Genomic DNA, 18,134 nt, shown 5'->3' with positions numbered 1-18,134 from the left:
GTTCCCAATGTTTTCATGGATTATGATCTTTTGGAAGCTATAGCTAAGAATTACAACCAAGCCCTTAGGGTAGTGAGGAGAACTGATGGTGAAATCTTGATTACAATCAGCATAGAGAAGATTAGGGAAGTTTTTAGTTTAGGGCTTGTCACTAATAATCATGTGCCCATTGATTTGAAAAGGTTAGAAAATGAGTATATGTCTAAGAGAGATGCAGTTAGGCAAGGAGCACTGAGTGCACACATAGGTAGAATTGGAACATTGCCAGCAATAATAGCATCCTCCAGGGAGCCTTTCAAAAGGGCATACTTCAATTTTAGGGCTATAGAAATATATAGGTCCTTGTGTAAATTTTTTGGGAGAGATGAAGAAGAGTTCATGCATGTGGATTTTATGTATATGATTACTTAGATTTCCTCTTTTGGTGTGGATATAATTTTTTATTTTGCTTCTGACTTAGCTGAGGAGATTCACATTAGACTGATTGGAATTGCTAAGGGTAAGGTGGAACAAACTTTGGCCATTATTCTCTATTAATGCACATGTTCTTATTCAAGGGAGTAACATATTTTAGTAAAGAAATGGAATTAGACAAAGAAGAGAGTGGGGAAGAATTACCAGTTCAATTGTGGAGTGTAGATATGACTTGGGATGTAGAGAATGCCAGTTTTGTCAGGTTTGATAGGTATTTCACTTCAAAGCTGAGATGCCTCCTATTAAGGGACAATCCTAGAATCCCCAAAGCATTAATGAATCTCATTAGGCCTATGGACAACCCAAGTGGTTTGAAAGTTTCACATAATTGGGGAGATGTCATTCCACATTTTGTTTCTATTGTATTTAGAATATATGGTTTTAAAGGAAGCCCTCACGTACTACCCTACCAAGTGCCTTTGAAGGTAGGAGTTGTTGAGATATTGTGGCAGCTGGGAGGAGTGGAGGAAACCCTTCTATTGAAAAGACAAAAGGGGTCAATTTTTCCTACTTGAACAGTGGCTCATCATTTTGTAATCACAAAAGGAGGTTGGCTTTCTCTACACAAGATTTTGAATCCTTATAAGATGGCCACTTTCCATCCTCGTTTTTGTGATTCTGAAGGATTTTATCATTTGGCTGTGAGGCAGAGAATTAAGCTTGATAAAATTGAGCATGAATTTTATTTTCTTGAAGACTTAATAAGGAATGAGTACTCCTTGCAGGAGCAAGAGACTAGGAAAGAAAAGTGGAAAGTCTTTTCTAAAATTTTGGATTTCATTCATTGTTTTGATCTAGATTATAACCCTTTGGACGATGCAATTACAAATGTAGATAAGATGAGAAAACATATGAATAATTTTCCTGAAATAATAGAGGCAATGAATGAAAAGAAGCAATTCTTTATTAGGTTCTACCTGGATAAGGCCAAGGAAGTAATGGGAAGATTGGGTTTTACTCCCAATATAAGGGCAGGTCAATTAACTGTCCAAAAAAGGCTGGGATATACTATTGTTCAAAATAAAAAGAATACAGTGGACAAAGGAAAACAAATAATTGAGTCCACTAGTAGGGTTTTGGAAGAGAGGCCTACTGAGCCCTCCCCTAAGAGGAGGAAAATAATAAGAGAGGAAGAATCTCATGTTGAGGAGTATTCACCTTCATAGACCCCTTTGACAATCAGGGAGGAGCAGCTCACTATTGAGAAAATTGAACAAATTGGATCACAAGGGGGAGTTTTTGTCACTCAAGAAGAGATCGATGAAGGGAACCTTTTGTGCCAAGCCTCAAGCTGACTGTAGCTAATTTTAAGGGAAGGAAATTGGACCCTGTTTTGGAACAAGCCAGCCAACAATTTTTGTCAAATGACAGTTTTGTAAGGTCTAGGGCTTTCCATCAATTTTCTTGGAGGGAAAACATCCACAATTTTGAGGAAAGATGTAAGAACATGAAAAAAGAGCATCCAAAAATGGGTGAAGCCTCCATCCAAAACCAAATAAAGAAGCAAATGATGCAAGAATTCTAGAACATTACCCCTGAGGAGGGAAGGCAAATGGTAAGAACTTCTAACATACTATTGTTGCCTAATTGGGATATTGCAGATGCATTGATTTTCAACTCCGTTTCTAATAGACTGGAGTTACAAGACCCAAATAAAAAGGAATTTGCAAGGACTACTTTTAGTGATGATCAAGCTGCTCTTGTTATGTGGTCATTAAGAAGAGCATCCAGGATTGTATCAGCATAGCCTGATGGTTCAGGACTGATAGGGAATATTATTGTGAGGAGAGTTGCTGATACCTCACACATACAGGCAACCCACATGAATGTGGATTATTCTTAGTTTTCCCTGGCTACTACTAAAAGGGAGGAAAAGGAAATGTTTGGATTACAAAGTAAATATGAGGTAGTTGTGGATGCCTACAATAAAGAGGTAAAAAAGAGAGTTGAGCTTGAAAACAAGCTACTGGGAAAATCCACTAGGCCTAAAATAACATACCCTCTCCCCCCTGTTGAACCTTTCAAATCTAACCCTCCCATTGAAATAAAAAATACACCCGAAGGGCCATAGTATTACATTGCTGAGGATTTTGAAGAAGAAAAGAGTAAACTGTGGGCCTTACATGTAGAGCTGGAATCTAAATATGAAGACAAACTAAGAACAACTCTTACATATCTAGGAGACAAGGTTGAATGGCCACTAATCCATGATCAATTATCCAGGGTAATTAACATCTGGGAGGAGTTAAAAGCAGATGATGAGGCTCTAATCCCTATTGTGAACAAATGGGTGAGAAGGGAGAAAGCAATAACCTTCTTGTGTATATCTGTTATAAATAATTCTCATGATTAGATTGATAAAAGATTAAGGATTTCCCTCTTCTTGAGCACAATCACTCTTTGGTGCAAGATCCTAAGCCAGCTCTGATAGTTCTAAAAGATGAGTGGACAAAAATTGTCAAGAAGGGCAAGGGCGTTGCTAAGCCAAACCCTACTTCTCAAGAACCCATATGACCTAGCTCTAGTGCGGTGCCTCCTACACCCATGGCACCTAAGGTTCCCTTGGTAGTTCTGTCACCTATTTCAAACCTTGTGTCACAGGAGATAGAGCAACTAGAGGTTCAAGCCACTTGGGTTCGGGTGCCTTAAGCAACTTCTATGATTTCCTCTCCATCTCTCTATCATTCTCATAGCCTTGAAGGATGAAATGTTGTTCCTATCTCTTGGGATAAGTGTAGGGCCATCACCTTGGGTGACCCCTCATTTTTTTCTTCTATTTTCTTGCATAATAGCTTCACCTCGCTTGACGATGAGGAGAATATGTAAGTTGGTTTATCATGAATTTTCTCTCTTGGAATGTGAGGGCACTAATAGATCTCCCTAGAAAATATTATGCTCATGATACTCGACATCAGCTTGGAAATCTTGATGTTCTATGTTTACAAGAGGTTAAAGTTTTATGGTTTCTTCTCAACTCCGCTTATCGTGTGATATGGCTAAATGGTGTTAGCTTCACTTCTTAGAATGAAGTTTGTCGAGGTGGTGTAGTCACTTTCCTCTCCCCTTGGCTTTTCCCTTTTGTCATTTCCCATGGTTCTGACCCCATGCAGAGAGTTGTTTAGATTTTGTTGTCTTTTCAAAATCATTCTTTTGGTATTGTCAATATCTATTCTCTAATGATGTGGTCGAGTAATCACATCTATGGAGGTGGCTAGTTGATTCATTGCCTCCTACCACCTAGATCTTCTTTGGAGATTTTAATATGGTTGATTTGGCTATTGATAAAGTGGGCCTTTTGCCTTTCCAATGGTTAGTCAAGGAGAGAAAAGTCTAGTATTACATGCAACATAAATTGTGTCTTTTTTATCCCAATTCTCATCACCACTAGCCTACTGGCATCTAGTACACTTGGTCCAACTTTTGAGAGGGAGCTGACAGGGTTCTTAAAAGGTTGGATCATGCTATGATCTCTACTCAATCTTTTTTTTTCTTTTTCCCACATGATTCTACTACCTATTAATCCTCTCCCTGACATGACTCTTTTGGACGATTTTCCCATTCACTTTTCCATTACCTGGCATTCTGCCCCTCCTCGTAATTGTAAATCTAATTTTTACCTTAATACTTTTGTGTTGTCCCATCTGCCCACCACCGCTCATATTCTACAGACTTGGAACCTTGAACCTAGGCTTCACTCTTCTACTAGGTGTATTCAATGGTGGAATGACGCCATCTCCCATACTACAAGATTCCTTCACATTTATGGGAGACAACTTTCTTCTTACCATAAGCAATCTTACGAAGCTATTACCAAAGATCTCTGTATGACCATTGAAGCTCTTTCCATGAACCCATTTGATATGGATCTCTAGGTTCAGCTTGCCAACCTTCATTACTAGAAATAGGTTATAGATGATTACACTTCTTGGGGAGCTCAACTCAAGGCCCACCTTCATTGACTGGTGATTGGCAACCAAGCTTCCAAGGAATTCTTCAATGCATTGCAGGCTTTCCACTCTATAGTGGGAATCAAATGCATTCACGAGGGTCAACACACCTTGTGTAAGCCTCTTGACATTCTCGAAGCCTTTGTGCACCATTATGAAAAGGTCTTCATAGTGCACAGTCCTTTGATTGCTAGCTCCAAAGCCTTGCAGGCTTGTTTGGCTATCATTCCTAAAAGACTTGCTTTAGATCAATATGCATTGTGCAAGTAGAAACTCACTTTAGATGATCTCAAAGAAGCTATCTTCTCCATGGTGGATGATAAGGCTCCTAGTTGTGATGGCTTCCCTTGTGAATTTTACAAAACCTTTTGGGATGAGATTGGTCCAAATCTACATAATGTTTACATTAAAGTATATAATTCTTGTTCTTTAGGTAATATTATTAACAAAGGAAATATCAAATTCATACCTAAGGTAGGTGAGCTAGAAGATATTTTCAATTGGTGGCCTATTACTTTGCTTAATATTTCATAAAAGATCATTACCAAGGCTCTTTCTCTTAAAATTTGTCATGTTCTTCCTCATCTCATTCGCCCTAAACAAATGGGTTTTATTAAATCACGTTATATCTTGGACAATATAATCGTTGTGTGGGAAGGTATGGAATGGGCTTGACATTCCAAGCAATAGGCCATTTTTCTCAAAATTTATTTTGCCAAAGCTTATTATCAAATCGAGTGGCCTTTCATTCTTGTAATGCTCCAGGCTCTTGGGCTTGGCCCTACTTTTTTGCAATCACTCCAGATGCATTTTAGGGATACCTCTACTTGCATCACCATTAATGGTTGTTAGTCTCAATCCTTTGAGCTTTATTGTTGAATTTGACAAGCTTGCCTATTGATGCCCTCTTTATATGTGTTGGCTACAAAGGGCTTTGGTTATTTGCTTGCAAATGCCGTCTCACAAGGGAGAGTTTGAGGTATTTCCCTCCCAAATTCTACTACTCAACTTGTGAATGGTTATTTTGCTGATGATTCCTTCCTTACTCTCATAGAGGATGAAGAGAATGTGGCCTTCGGTTTGCAATGCCTTGACATATTTTGTCTTGCTTTAGGGTTTGCTATTTAGTGGCACAAAACCTTTTGTTATAGGCAGTCTTCCCTTCCTCATCTTTCTTGGCTTCAACAATATCAATGGAAGTGGATTCAGCATGGGAAAATATTTTCACTTTTTGGGCATCCCTTTTTCCTTTCAAGCCTCGGTTGTTGAGCTCTAGAATGTGTTTCTTGCCAGAATAGAGAAGAAGCTAGAGTATTGGATCACCAAACCTCTCTCCCTTGTAGGTAAATTCTAGATTTTCTCCAAGGTGTTGGTTTCCACCCATGTTTATTACTGTTCCTATTGGGCTCGTTTAAAGGCCTCCTACCTCAAGCTCGAGCATCTTTTACGTAACTTCTTGTGGACATCAGATGGTACTCACAGAGATTTCACAGAGTTGCCTAGGATTTTTTCTGCCTTCCCAAAGAATCTGGTGGCCTAGGCCTGCTCTCAACCTAGAACCAAGGTACTACTTTATGTGTCAAATGGGTGATTTGAGCTCTTTATGGCGATGAGGCCTAGAATATTTTGTTAAGACATTGCATTTCTTCTAACTTTTTGGTTCACCAGCAAGACTAGAAGGGGATTGGGTTTTAGACGCTTCTTGTCACCACTGAACTAATCTAGATTTAGGGTACTTTTGTTACCAAGAGTATTTGGAAAGCTTGGGAAGTGTTTAAGCCCTGGCTTCACTAGGTTGGCAATGGTTTCAAAGATGGGCTCTCCATGAATTAACACATTCTTTGGTGGTTCCCTCTCTTTGCTATCCAAGGTGTTCCCTTGGCTAAAGTGCATGGGGCCAATGCTCTGTATTTTTTTAAACATGGCATATAGACCCATAAAGATATCTTCTCCAGAGTTACTATGAGTCTATAGTTGTCAGAGGACATGAAAGTGCAATTTTGGCTCTCTCGTCCAAATTTCCAAACTTTCAATCTTCTAGTTTCTATGGTGCCTCCACATTTATTACACAAAGTGGGTGTTCAATCTTCTTGCCCTTGTTGGAAAGACTAGAAGTGGTATCTAGACACCCCAATAACAAGTTATAAACCTTGACTGGGCTACCAAAGGTTGGTTACTCACTTGCCCATGGTTATGATTCTTAACCAACACTAGCATTTGTACTCTTCTCAACACACTTGGCATAGTAGATTCTCCACTGTGTGGTCTGTCATTACTGAGCCCAAAATTGCTTATTTTTCCTAATGTATTCTTTTCCAAGGCTTTCCCTTGGGCCCTCGTTTGTAGCACTTGGGAGTTTCTAACCTATGATGCCCTTTTTGTGGCCAACCAGAGACTTTTTTGCATATTTTCTAGTTTTGTAGCTGGGCTCAGTGTTACTGACGATGGATCCATGATCTTTTTCACCCCTTCTGCCCAGAACCCTTTTCTTGGCATATGGTTGTTCTGGGTGATAATACTCTAATACCTTTCAAGTACACCTAGATTCAGCATGCATTCAAATTGGAGATCTTATTTACTATCTATAAAGATTGCAATTCAGTTATTTATGCTTACAATATGCTTGACATTAATGTAACCATGTACATTAAAGCATGTATTTATAAAAATTTCATGTCGCAGACTCAAGTACAAATAGATAAAGTTACTTTGGAGGTGGCTCACCTTCAGGAGCTTTTGGCTCATTGGGGAAATGCCCCCCATATGGTTGCTTATTTTCCACTAGAGTTGGCCTCTGATGATCATACTCCTCCTTGCAATCATTGTCAAGGATGCAATAGTTCTGCTTGCCACTCGCACGCACCTCACTCTCAGCCACATCGCTCTCCTAGTGGTGGTGCTTTCAATCTATGCCGCTCTTTTGGAGGTTCTAGTGGATGACATTTCTCTGTCTCACCTCCCCGGTGGGTTGGTTCATGGTGGCCCCCAATGGCTACTCCTACTTTTGGTTGGCCCTCTTTGCATTCAAACCCCAAGTGGGTGTTTCCCTGGCTGGACTTATCCATTTCCCTTCATAGGCCTGAGGGGTGAGTAAGGTGAAGATAATGCTGTGACTGATGATGGTCGAGCTCCTCCTGAGTTGTCAACTCACCCATCCCTTAGTTGGGGTTCTGATGATAAAGATCCTCCTCCCTCTGCTGGTGTTGCACTGGCCGCTTGAGGATTTTTGTAATTTCTATATATGTTTTTTATGCTTAGTTGCTTTTTAGCCTATGGTCGGCTGAACTCATGGGATGATCCTATTTCCCTTGGCCTTTTTTTGTGAATATGTAACATTTTTGTATTTAATATAAGGAAGGGACTATTCATAAAAAAAAATTTGAGCTTAAGTTAATTCTTAAGAAAAATGGTGGCATTAGCAAACCAGGATTGAAAACTAAAATTGTAGGTCTTAGATTCAAGTTGAGTTAAGTCACATCTAATTTAGATACTATAAAGATTGAACATTCCAAGTTAGAGAAATACAACATTATTGTGAAAGGAAAATTGGCACAAGCTAAATAACATTAGAGAAACTTTATTCAAGTTGTGAGAAGATAGATCAACATATATTTTATCAGAGACCTTCTTATGACAAGACAGGACTTGGATATCTGATTGAAGAAAAATCAGCCAAGAAAGTTGAAATTAGAAGAGAACTAGATCTAGTTATTGAATCTCGTAAAGAATCTAATCTAAGTAAGGTAGAATCAAGAACATCTATGGAGGTATCAAAGGAAGTTGAGTTAATTGATTTGACAGTCAAACCTAATGAACCTAAGAAAATAGAGCAAGTTGATAAACCTAAGCAAAATGAATCACCCAAGGAAGTAAGACATCAATTTAGAGGTAGATGCTTCATTTGTAATGAAGTTGGACACATGAGATATTACATAGGTAAGTCTTTTAAACCCATTACTAATTTATATTATTATAGTTGCCATGGTTATGGACATAAGGTAGTAGAATGTAAGAAACCTAAGTTTAATTATAATAATGCAAATAGTAGAATGTCTAGGAATACTAATTGGTAGGTAATGAAAGAGGGATATCATAGGATAGATCCAATAATGGAGAGACATCTAACATGGAGAAAATAACTAGTTTGTGTGTTACCAGTGTAACAATCCTGGACACCTTGTAAGGAATTGCAGAGCACCTAATAATCAAAATAGAACTAATCAAAGGAGGAATGCACCTATATGTCAGTTATACAATAACTTTGCACACACACCAAAATTTTTAGAATGGATAGAAGGAACCTTAATAGGAATCCTAATTACAAAAGAAAAAGAAACATAATAGAAAAAATGAGAATGGAAGTGTTAATAGTCTGAAACAAGCAGTTAAAGAATATGTTGATGAGTTCAAGGAAGCATTTGCGAAAGCTTGTAATCTAGAGAGTTCAAATACAATATTGGAAGAACAATAATTTGATGCAACTAATAAAAATTTTAAGTCACAAATTATCTATGGCTCATCCTACTTGAAGTAGTTCCAATAGAGGCAGAGTATCAATTGGTTAGAACTAAGGTTAGAGATAGAGTTAGAGGTTGTGGAGTTAATAGAAGGTAGAAGTCATAGAGAGGAAGCTATGGTTTAGTGCACAAGTCTTGATATGATCATAGGAAGTAGAAATTGTGAAAACAAGGTTACTGGTAGATAGAGATAGTATTTTGAATTTGTGGTAGATACGCATTTAATGCATGATATGATTTAAAATTATTTAAGGATCGTAAGAAAGATTGAGTGTACCATTTGTTCATGCAGAGTGTATTGAGTGAATTGAAGAGTGATTTGATTGTGAATTGAAGTGCAAAGTAAAGTTTGAGAAACCAAAAGTTGAAGAAGCACTAAATTGTGAATTTGAGGTGTTTTACGGAATAGTGAATCCAATTTACTCTAGTATTTATAGATTATAGAGCTATGGCTAGTCAGTGAGTGTATGATGTTTGTGATAGACCAAGGTATGAGTTCAAGAAACACCATTTTGCTTCTTTATTAGATGATCTATCAAGTGCATTTTTGCAAGTTCCAAAAAATGTGCTGCACATAGAAGATATCAAAAGTTATATATAGTGCAAGATTGAGAGCATTGGTGATGATGAGATTCATAGAGATTTAGGTGCTATGTGTAACAATTACTTATCCCTAAAAGTTGAGTATGTGCACCTAAAGGATTTGAATTTAGTGAAGTATATGTTCTACATGGAATTTGACAATCATGAATGAACTTGAATCATATTGAGTAGGGTACATGATGACATGTTTTGGTTAGGTGATGTGCTAGTTGTTATTGACAATGACCTAATTCACCAGGTCACAAGATTAAGTGATAAAGGTTGTAATCCTATTAATGACAAGAATGTCAAAAAACTAGTTGAGACGAACCTGGAAATAAAGTTTGATGGAAGAAATATGAAGGTTCAACCTATTCAGAACAAAGGAGTTAAGTTGTTAACTAAAATATTGTGGTACAAGTTACAACATGGATAAAGGGTTAACTTTGTATCAGCTAAATTTCTTCATGTGGCATATGTGATGGTAGTTGAAGGAAAGTGAATTTGTGTGACATTATCATATTGTAACTGTTGGAAAACATTGCAAAGATCAAGAGAATGAAGAGTGTAGTGTTTAAATTTGAGTCCCTATTGACCCACTTATTCTTCTATGTTAACAAGAAGTTCCTTGGAATAATCAATTGGGATAGCAGTGAGTGACCAATGAAGTTAGTGACTCAATGCTATAGATCAAAGCCTAAAAATGTTAGAGATAATGAAATAGAAATATTGATGAAGAGTTTCCAATCTGAGATGAAATTGAGGTATAGGATATCTCCTATGGTGGAAATGTATAAGGATGATTTATGCTTCATGGTGGAGATTGACAACACCTGCATAGAAGCAGTCATTCTAGAGTGAAATTCATTCAGCCTATGGGCTATGAGATGAGCATAGAGCTAATTGAAGGGTATGTATAGATCATACTGAGATCTAAGAAAGATACAGAATGCCCCATATGGGGAGCCTATGATGAGATATCAAGAATAGTTTAGTCTAAACTATATAGTAAAGAGAGCAAGAAAAAGGTTGAAAAAAAGATAGATTCTATTCTCAAGGAATCTGGCATGATAAAAGAAGAGTTGGTAGCAACTCCCATTGTTATGGTAGGACCTTTAGAAGGAGTTACTATAGCACAACCTTATGTGCAAGCTCCTGTTGCAACTTATGCAAAAGTTGTGCAAGTGCAACTAGTAAGAGTTTGACATGAACAGACAAGGAGTTAGCAAGAGGCAGAAACACATTTTGTGTAGAGGATGTATGGTAGATTGGTGAAGGTTAAGAAATAACCTACACCACAAGAAAAGAAAAGGGTCAAGGAGAGTACCAGTGGACTTTGAAGGAGGAGAAAAACCATGCAGATAAGCAGTTATGAAAGTTTAGAGGATGATGTTGAAGATAAACCTATTGAACAAGATGCACAGGAAGTAAAGACAATAGTAGGCAAGAAAGCATGGAAACCTAAGGTAGAAAATCTAAATATGTAGATTATTAATGATGATAATTTTGTTCAGTTGAATAATTTCTATAGTATGTACAATAATATGGATAGAAGATAGTTAGAGAATGTTGTTATAATAAATATGATTTTGAAAAATAAAAAGTTTGAGAGTATACAAAATAAAATTCCTGAAGACATATACAATAGGTTCATAAATTGGAAGAAAAGAGTTTTAGAGGAAGATCTGAATATGAGGATCACATCTATAAACAAGCTATGTGATGTTGGATCAAAACAAGAATGAGATAGAGTTTTGAAGGGTATTGAACCCTTTCTGAGGAACAAAAGAAGAGAAATTCTTCTGATGGGAGGCAATTATGAGGATGTTAGGCAAGAGATAGAGGAGGCTATAGTAAAATATATGTCCTTGGTACCTAAGGTGAGTGCGCTAAAAAAAGATGATAGTCTAGTGTATGTATAGATAGAAGAAGATGTAAAGGAGACACAAAAAGCACTTTCACCAACTCACATTCTTATGGGCATTGAATCCATGCAAGTGGATAGCACACACATAACATTAGCTATTAAATAAAATCCTTTTTTGGAATTTTTCAAATCTATTGTTGGCAATATCACTACATATAGTAGCTAAGATGATGAGGAAGATGAGAAGAAGAAGAAGAGGAGGAGTAGGAAAAGAGGAAAGAAGAATGAGAACAAAGGAAAATAAAAAAAAATGAAGAAAAACAAGAAAGAAGAAGAGGAAAAGAAGAGAAAAGTGGAAGAAGAAAAGAAAAGGAAAGAAGAGGAGGAGAAAAAGAAAGTAGAAGAGAAGAAGAAGAAAGAAGCAGGTGAAAAGAGGAAGAAAGAAGAGGATGCAAGGAAAGAGACTGAGGAGAAGAAGAAAGTAGAGGAAAGAAAAGTTATTATACCTTTAGTAGTATTAGTAGTTGGAACATCAGTAGCTTTACCTATTCATTCTAATGATGAAGATCAGAAAGAATTAATGGGCACCTTGAGGAAGTTGTTTGAGAAGAAAAAATCTATTAGGTCTTTGGAGAAGACTCTTGTTGAAATCTTGGAGTGGATGCAGAAGATAGTTTCCACAACTATAGAAAATATCGACTTGCAAGTTAAGGAAAAATAGTTGGTGAAGACCTTTGAAAAGGAATTTACAACGTTAGCTAAAGTAGCAATAGTGCAAGTGTAGATACAACATAATGCATCATTGTTTGACATAGTATGCACAAATGTCAGGAATGACATAAAAAATTTGGATGTATGTATAAATGAGCTAAGGAAGAGCTTAGTTGATGTTAAGAAGTTGTATGAATAATGTGTTGTGTCCTACAATTACCTATCAAACTTTGATGGAAAGATCAAAGGCCATATGAGTGAGCTTCTAACACTCACTACAAGATTATAGCAACTAGAGGTCAAAATTGAAAATTCTAAAATCAAAATTGAGAAGATTCACAATGCTATCAAAGGAATTGAGTCTAAAAAGGACAAGGTAATAAGGAGATTCTCTATTCTTAGAGAATATTTGATACCCCAGAGTTGTCATTTTGCAGAGGCAAATGGAGTAATGTCTGGCAGTGAAGACATCCTATGACAAATTAATAAACCTTTATAGTTTTAATAGGTTCATTATGTAGGTAGATTATTAAACCTCTGCATGCACTACCCCGTCCGATGATATAAAGGGAAATATAGGGCAATATCTAAAGATTCTTGTAACCTAAACAATGCACCCTACTATTCTAGGGGGTAGGTGAGGGCCTCCTCCCCCCCCCCCCCCCCGGCCCCCCACCATATATAAATCACGTAGAGGTTATCTAATTAGTTTAGGGCTCTAACCAACCAAATTTAAGCATAGTTGAAGTGGTGTCTTATGCACTTTGCGCACTCAACAGTATATCAGACATAGTCCAAGGAAACTGGAAGAACTTAGATAGGCTAAAGATTAATTTTGGTGATTGTATATCTAGCATGATGAGCTGATCATTAGTAGGCAATGAGTTTTGTGATACATTTTTGACACCTTTGTCATTGATCTCAAAGGGGGAGTATTATGTAGAAAAAATTCCAAATATGTAAATGTATATGTAAGGGGGAGCTTATGTATGTATCAGTGTAAAGGAGTGATAAGGAATGTAGGATCCATCAAAACATAAATAAAATTGTTATGTTTTGAAGGCATTTTTTAATTTGATTACTTTACTTTTGTTTTTGTTATGGGGTAAAAGTACAAGCTGTGTCACCCTTCAGGATGACTTATTAGAATGACTAAATTTGAGTATTTCTATCTAAAAACCAATTTTGTTCAAGCATATGATCTTGATAAATCTATTCTAGCTAAGCTAAATATGGTCTCACACTTTTCCAATTGGAAATGTCTATTAAATGCATGTTTTATACTAGTTAGTATCCAATTACTAAAGAAATACAATTATTTTAGAAAATTGACATTTTAGTAACTCATAGTATTTGTTATGATATTTTTTTAAAAACATATAAACACCATTTTATATAGCTTGAGTTCAATAATATTTTCATATAGAGTTCATAATGTTTTAATTAGATATAGTATATTATAATTATAAAATACTAAATCATATTTTTTGAAAAAAAAATACTAAATCATATTTAAAAAAATAAAAAATAATATGACGTTCTAGAGGAGAGAGTCCTCTTCAAGTATCTATAATTTTTCTTTCGATTGGAATATATTTGTTTTGAAAAATGTGGTGAGAGATGAAAACTATCGATTTGAATTAGTTGAAATTTGAATCGTTATAAAAGAGAAAATATAGTTCTAAAGCCAATTATTATTTTTGATTCTTCTAGCTACATATATTATCTATAAAATAATATGAGATCAAAGGGAAATAATTTTAGTTCCATGTAGTTTTGTGGTGGGAACTAGACCCCTAATTTCTAGCGTCTTTTAGCAACTAAAAGTTATCTTCAGAAAAATAGGAAAATATATAATTTCTTATTCCAAATAATTATTAAAAATTATAATCCTAAGCTTCATCCATTTCTACACATTTCATTAGTTTACTTCATTTTCAAATTCTAAATAATAATACTAATTTTATGTCACTGAAGATGAACAACTATACTTTTGTCATATGGTCAGGGTTGAGGCTTCTAATAAGTCCTAGTCTCCTAACAGGGACTCAAGACACTATATATATTTGATAGACTCATAATAGGATCAATATCCTTAATAGGATCCTATTGTTTAGTGATTCATCTCCACCAAGGTTTTCGCTTGGCCAGGGTTTCCCTAGTTAACAAGTAATGGTGTTGAGTTATCTATGTGCATGGTTATATTTACTATTTAGCATTGTTGGTTTACTTTCATATGCAAGTTATAATGTAAGTAACAATATTTAGTTGTGCGTAAAAGTTTATAGAATAATGATTCACCCGCCCCCCACCCTCCCTCTTAGTATTATCTATTTCTAATAGCTATAGATTAAAGTATTATATTTTTGGTTGAAGGCCTATGCTCCCAGATTTCTATTCAGTTGAACTAGTTTATGAATAGAAAGCAAGCAAGCAGGAATACTAGTTGATCCAGTTATTTTGGTTCCTTGTTTTATCCCTTCTATTCATTATGTGTGTTGCAATAAGTATTTGAGAAAATTAGAGTTGCAAGCTCTCTATTTTATTATTGTGTTTTAATGGTGGAAAAAGCTTAAATGATAAGTTTGTAGTTAACTCACTCAGTTCACTCCTTTACTGAGCTCTTCCTTTGACAACTCAATTAGTGGTAGTCTTGTTGTTTCTATCGAGTCCATTGGCTCCTATCTATCATTCTTATCAAGCTCACTTAGTTCCTTTTTTGATCTAGTTCTCTCAATTATAATGTTGGTTGTGTGTTGAATATGTCAAGCTCAACCTATCTTTGGTGACCAAGCTCACTCAAGTTCCATTTTTTCTGAGTCACTTGGAATCTATTGTGTGGTTCCCCATAACTATCAAGCTCACTCAGCACCCACTACTTGTCACTCAAAATTAACCATTACTGAGTGAAATTTTAAATTGTGAATTTATTTTTCACAAGCTGATGGAAATCATTAACAAGAGAGACTAAAATGGCCAAAATAGAGAATAAATGGTGGAAAATATGGATAAAGATATTTTGACAGTTGAATAATAATATTGATAGCTTCCTATTGTATCTAAGGATAGAGATATTAGAAAGATTTCAAAACCATTTTGATAACTTGCCTAAGATCCTTTATCATTACTTATGCTTAAGAAAAAAGATTAAACCAAATTTGTAGTTATGTCATCTCCCTTCTATATTTTTTTTATCATTGTAGAAATTATTACCCATATTTACAAAATACAAAAAAGTATATTTATTAAATATAAGAAAAATTAAATCACAACTCTAAAAATTTATCTTGGCAACAACTATTGTTGAGTTCCAGTTTTTCTCAGCACCAATGGATGCTAAGTGATAGGAGGGTGCTAAGTAAGCTTAGCACAAGAGGAAGTTGAGTGAACTCTACAAACAAAGGGCAACTGGGCACAAGTATATACCAAGTGAGCTCGGAAATAAGCAATGTCAAGTGAGTTCAATAGCCACTATAAAGTGGTGCTAGGTAGAAGAGGATGCCAAGTGAGCTCAGTAATACTTGCAAAGAGAACTCGGTGAAGAGTAAAAAAAGAGGGACTTGGTGAAGAGAAAACCAAGTGAGCTATAAACAAAACTTACAAAATAGATTTTTCCACCATTAAAACTAGAGAGCTAAAGTGTGAATATTTCAACAAAGAACTTCTCAAATGAAAAACATGCAAAATTGAATAGGAGAAGAACAAAAAAGATATGTATGCCTACTTGCTTGCTTACTATTTAGATATGATAAACTATTAGAAAATCTAGGAGCATTCAGCTTCAACTAGAAAACCCTAAAATCTTCAAACTGGTAAAACCTAAAACTTTAAGCTTTAAACTTACAACTCTATTGGCTACATACAAAAATGCTTGGAGCAATCACTGCTTCATAGGACAAATCCAAAAACAATGAACTTACAGAATGACAACTGAGAAACACATGCAACTCCAGGCATGAGACAAACTTCCTTTTGTCTTCTAAATGACTGGATCTACTGATTAATTTCCTTCTTTTCTCTGCAACTCTCTGATCTACTCAATTGTTTGAATGAATCAAAATACATTCCTTTTGTCTCTTTCCAAAAATGGCCATTCCCCTCTTTTTCAAATTTGAAACTCACCTACCAAGCATTAATATTTTTGATGTAGTCAGGGTGGTAGGTGGGTGTTTGGCTCCAGGGGCAAATGACTATCTGCATTTAATATTTCAATAGTCCCCCTGTGTCCCAAACAAAAAAAATAAGGATCACTCCTAATCCAAATCAACTAATCAAGACTCTCTCTTAGGTGTAAAAAAATTCTAATGCCTAATGGCTTTGTGAAAATATTTGTTAGCTAATGCTCAAACTTACAAAATTCCATTTTGATATCCCCATTCTCCACCAACTCTCTAATGAAGTGATATTTGATCTCTATGTGCTTGCTTCTCCCATGGAAGACTGGATTCTTGGATAATGAAATTGAGGAGATGTTGTCACAATAAATTGTGGTTCCATCCTTTTGCCTTTGTTTCAAATCTATCAAGATCCTTCTTAACCAAATAGCTTGACATGCTGCTAAATTTTTTGCTAAATTTTTGGCCTCTGCTATAGATTGAGCAACAATAGGTTGCTTCTTGGGTGCCCATGAAATTGTGCCCAATCCCATATGAAACATGTATCTAGAAGTTCTCTTCCTATCATCTAAGCTTCTAGCCCAATCACTATCTATATAACCCACCAACTTGAAATCATTTTCTACAGTATACAAAATTCCAAATCTCTTGTTACCATTCACATACCTTAGAATCCTCTTTCCTACTTGCCAATGGGAATCCTTTTGTGTTTCCATAAATCTAAAAATCAAACTTACTACATGCATCATGTCTGGCCAAGTTGTAGTCAAATACATCAAACTTCTAACCATACTCTTGTATAGTGTTGGATTCACACTTTTGTTGCAATCTTCCTTGGTTAACTTCAGACCTACTATTTTTGGTGTTGGGGTTGCCTTACTCTTCTACATTTTGAATCTCTCCAAGATCTGGCTTGCATATTTTTCTTGAGAGATGAAGATGCCATCATGCATTTGTTTTGCTTCTATGCCTAGAAAATAATTCAAGAGACCTAGGTCTATCATTTCAAATCATTTTTCATGGCCTCCTTGAACTCTCTAATTAGGAAATTGTCATTTTTAGTGAAGATTAAATCATCTACATACAAGACAACAATCAACACATTACCATTTGTTTCCTTGATGTAAAGTGTGGGTTCACCATCGCTTTTGCTAAATCCATTGCTCATCAAATATGAGTCAATCCTATTGTACCATGCCATTGGAGCTTGGTTGAGCCCATAAAGAGCTCTCTTCAATCTATAAACTTTGTGTTCTTCACTTGTAACTTCATAACCAGGTGGATGCTCCACATATACATCTTCTTTCAATACACCATTTAGGAAGGTGAACTTCACATCCATTTGATATACCTTCCATTTGTGTTGGGCTACAATTGTTGTGACAGCACACAATATGTCTCATCATAATCTCTACCATATTGTTACTTGTATCCCTTGACCACTAAACATGCCTTATGCCTATCTTTTTTTCCTTCAGCATTGTACTTGGTCTTGTATACCCATTTAACTCCCATGTCTCATTCCTTTCAATAGCATCTATTTTCTCATCCATGGCATTACACCATTTGTCTTCATTCACAGCTTCCTCAAAATAAATTGGATCACTATGAGAAAATAATGCAAAGTTTACACTCTCATCATAATCTTCCTCATACCTTTCATCTTGGTATATCTCGCTTAGATTTTTGGTCTTTCTTGGCAATAGGGAGGCGAGAGTGGGATCTGAATTTTCAATATTGCTATTGTTACTATTTTGCATACTAGCTTGGGGTTGTCTTGAAGTGCTTGGAGCTATTGATCGGCATGTTAAGGGCTGCTTGCCTTTTTTCCTTTGTTTACAATCTATGTTTGTTGCTCCATCTTCTTGCTGATCACTAATTTCATCTTCTTCCTCTTCAATAGTAGGCACTTTACTTGAAG

Source organism: Cupressus sempervirens, chromosome 2 (genome assembly GCF_028749045.1).
Source record: "Cupressus sempervirens isolate cs-2001-9-10 chromosome 2, ASM2874904v1, whole genome shotgun sequence".
NCBI classification, from domain to species: domain Eukaryota; kingdom Viridiplantae; phylum Streptophyta; class Pinopsida; order Cupressales; family Cupressaceae; genus Cupressus; species Cupressus sempervirens.
The sequence above is the reverse complement of the archived record's forward strand: the minus strand, read 5'-3'. Positions refer to the sequence as shown.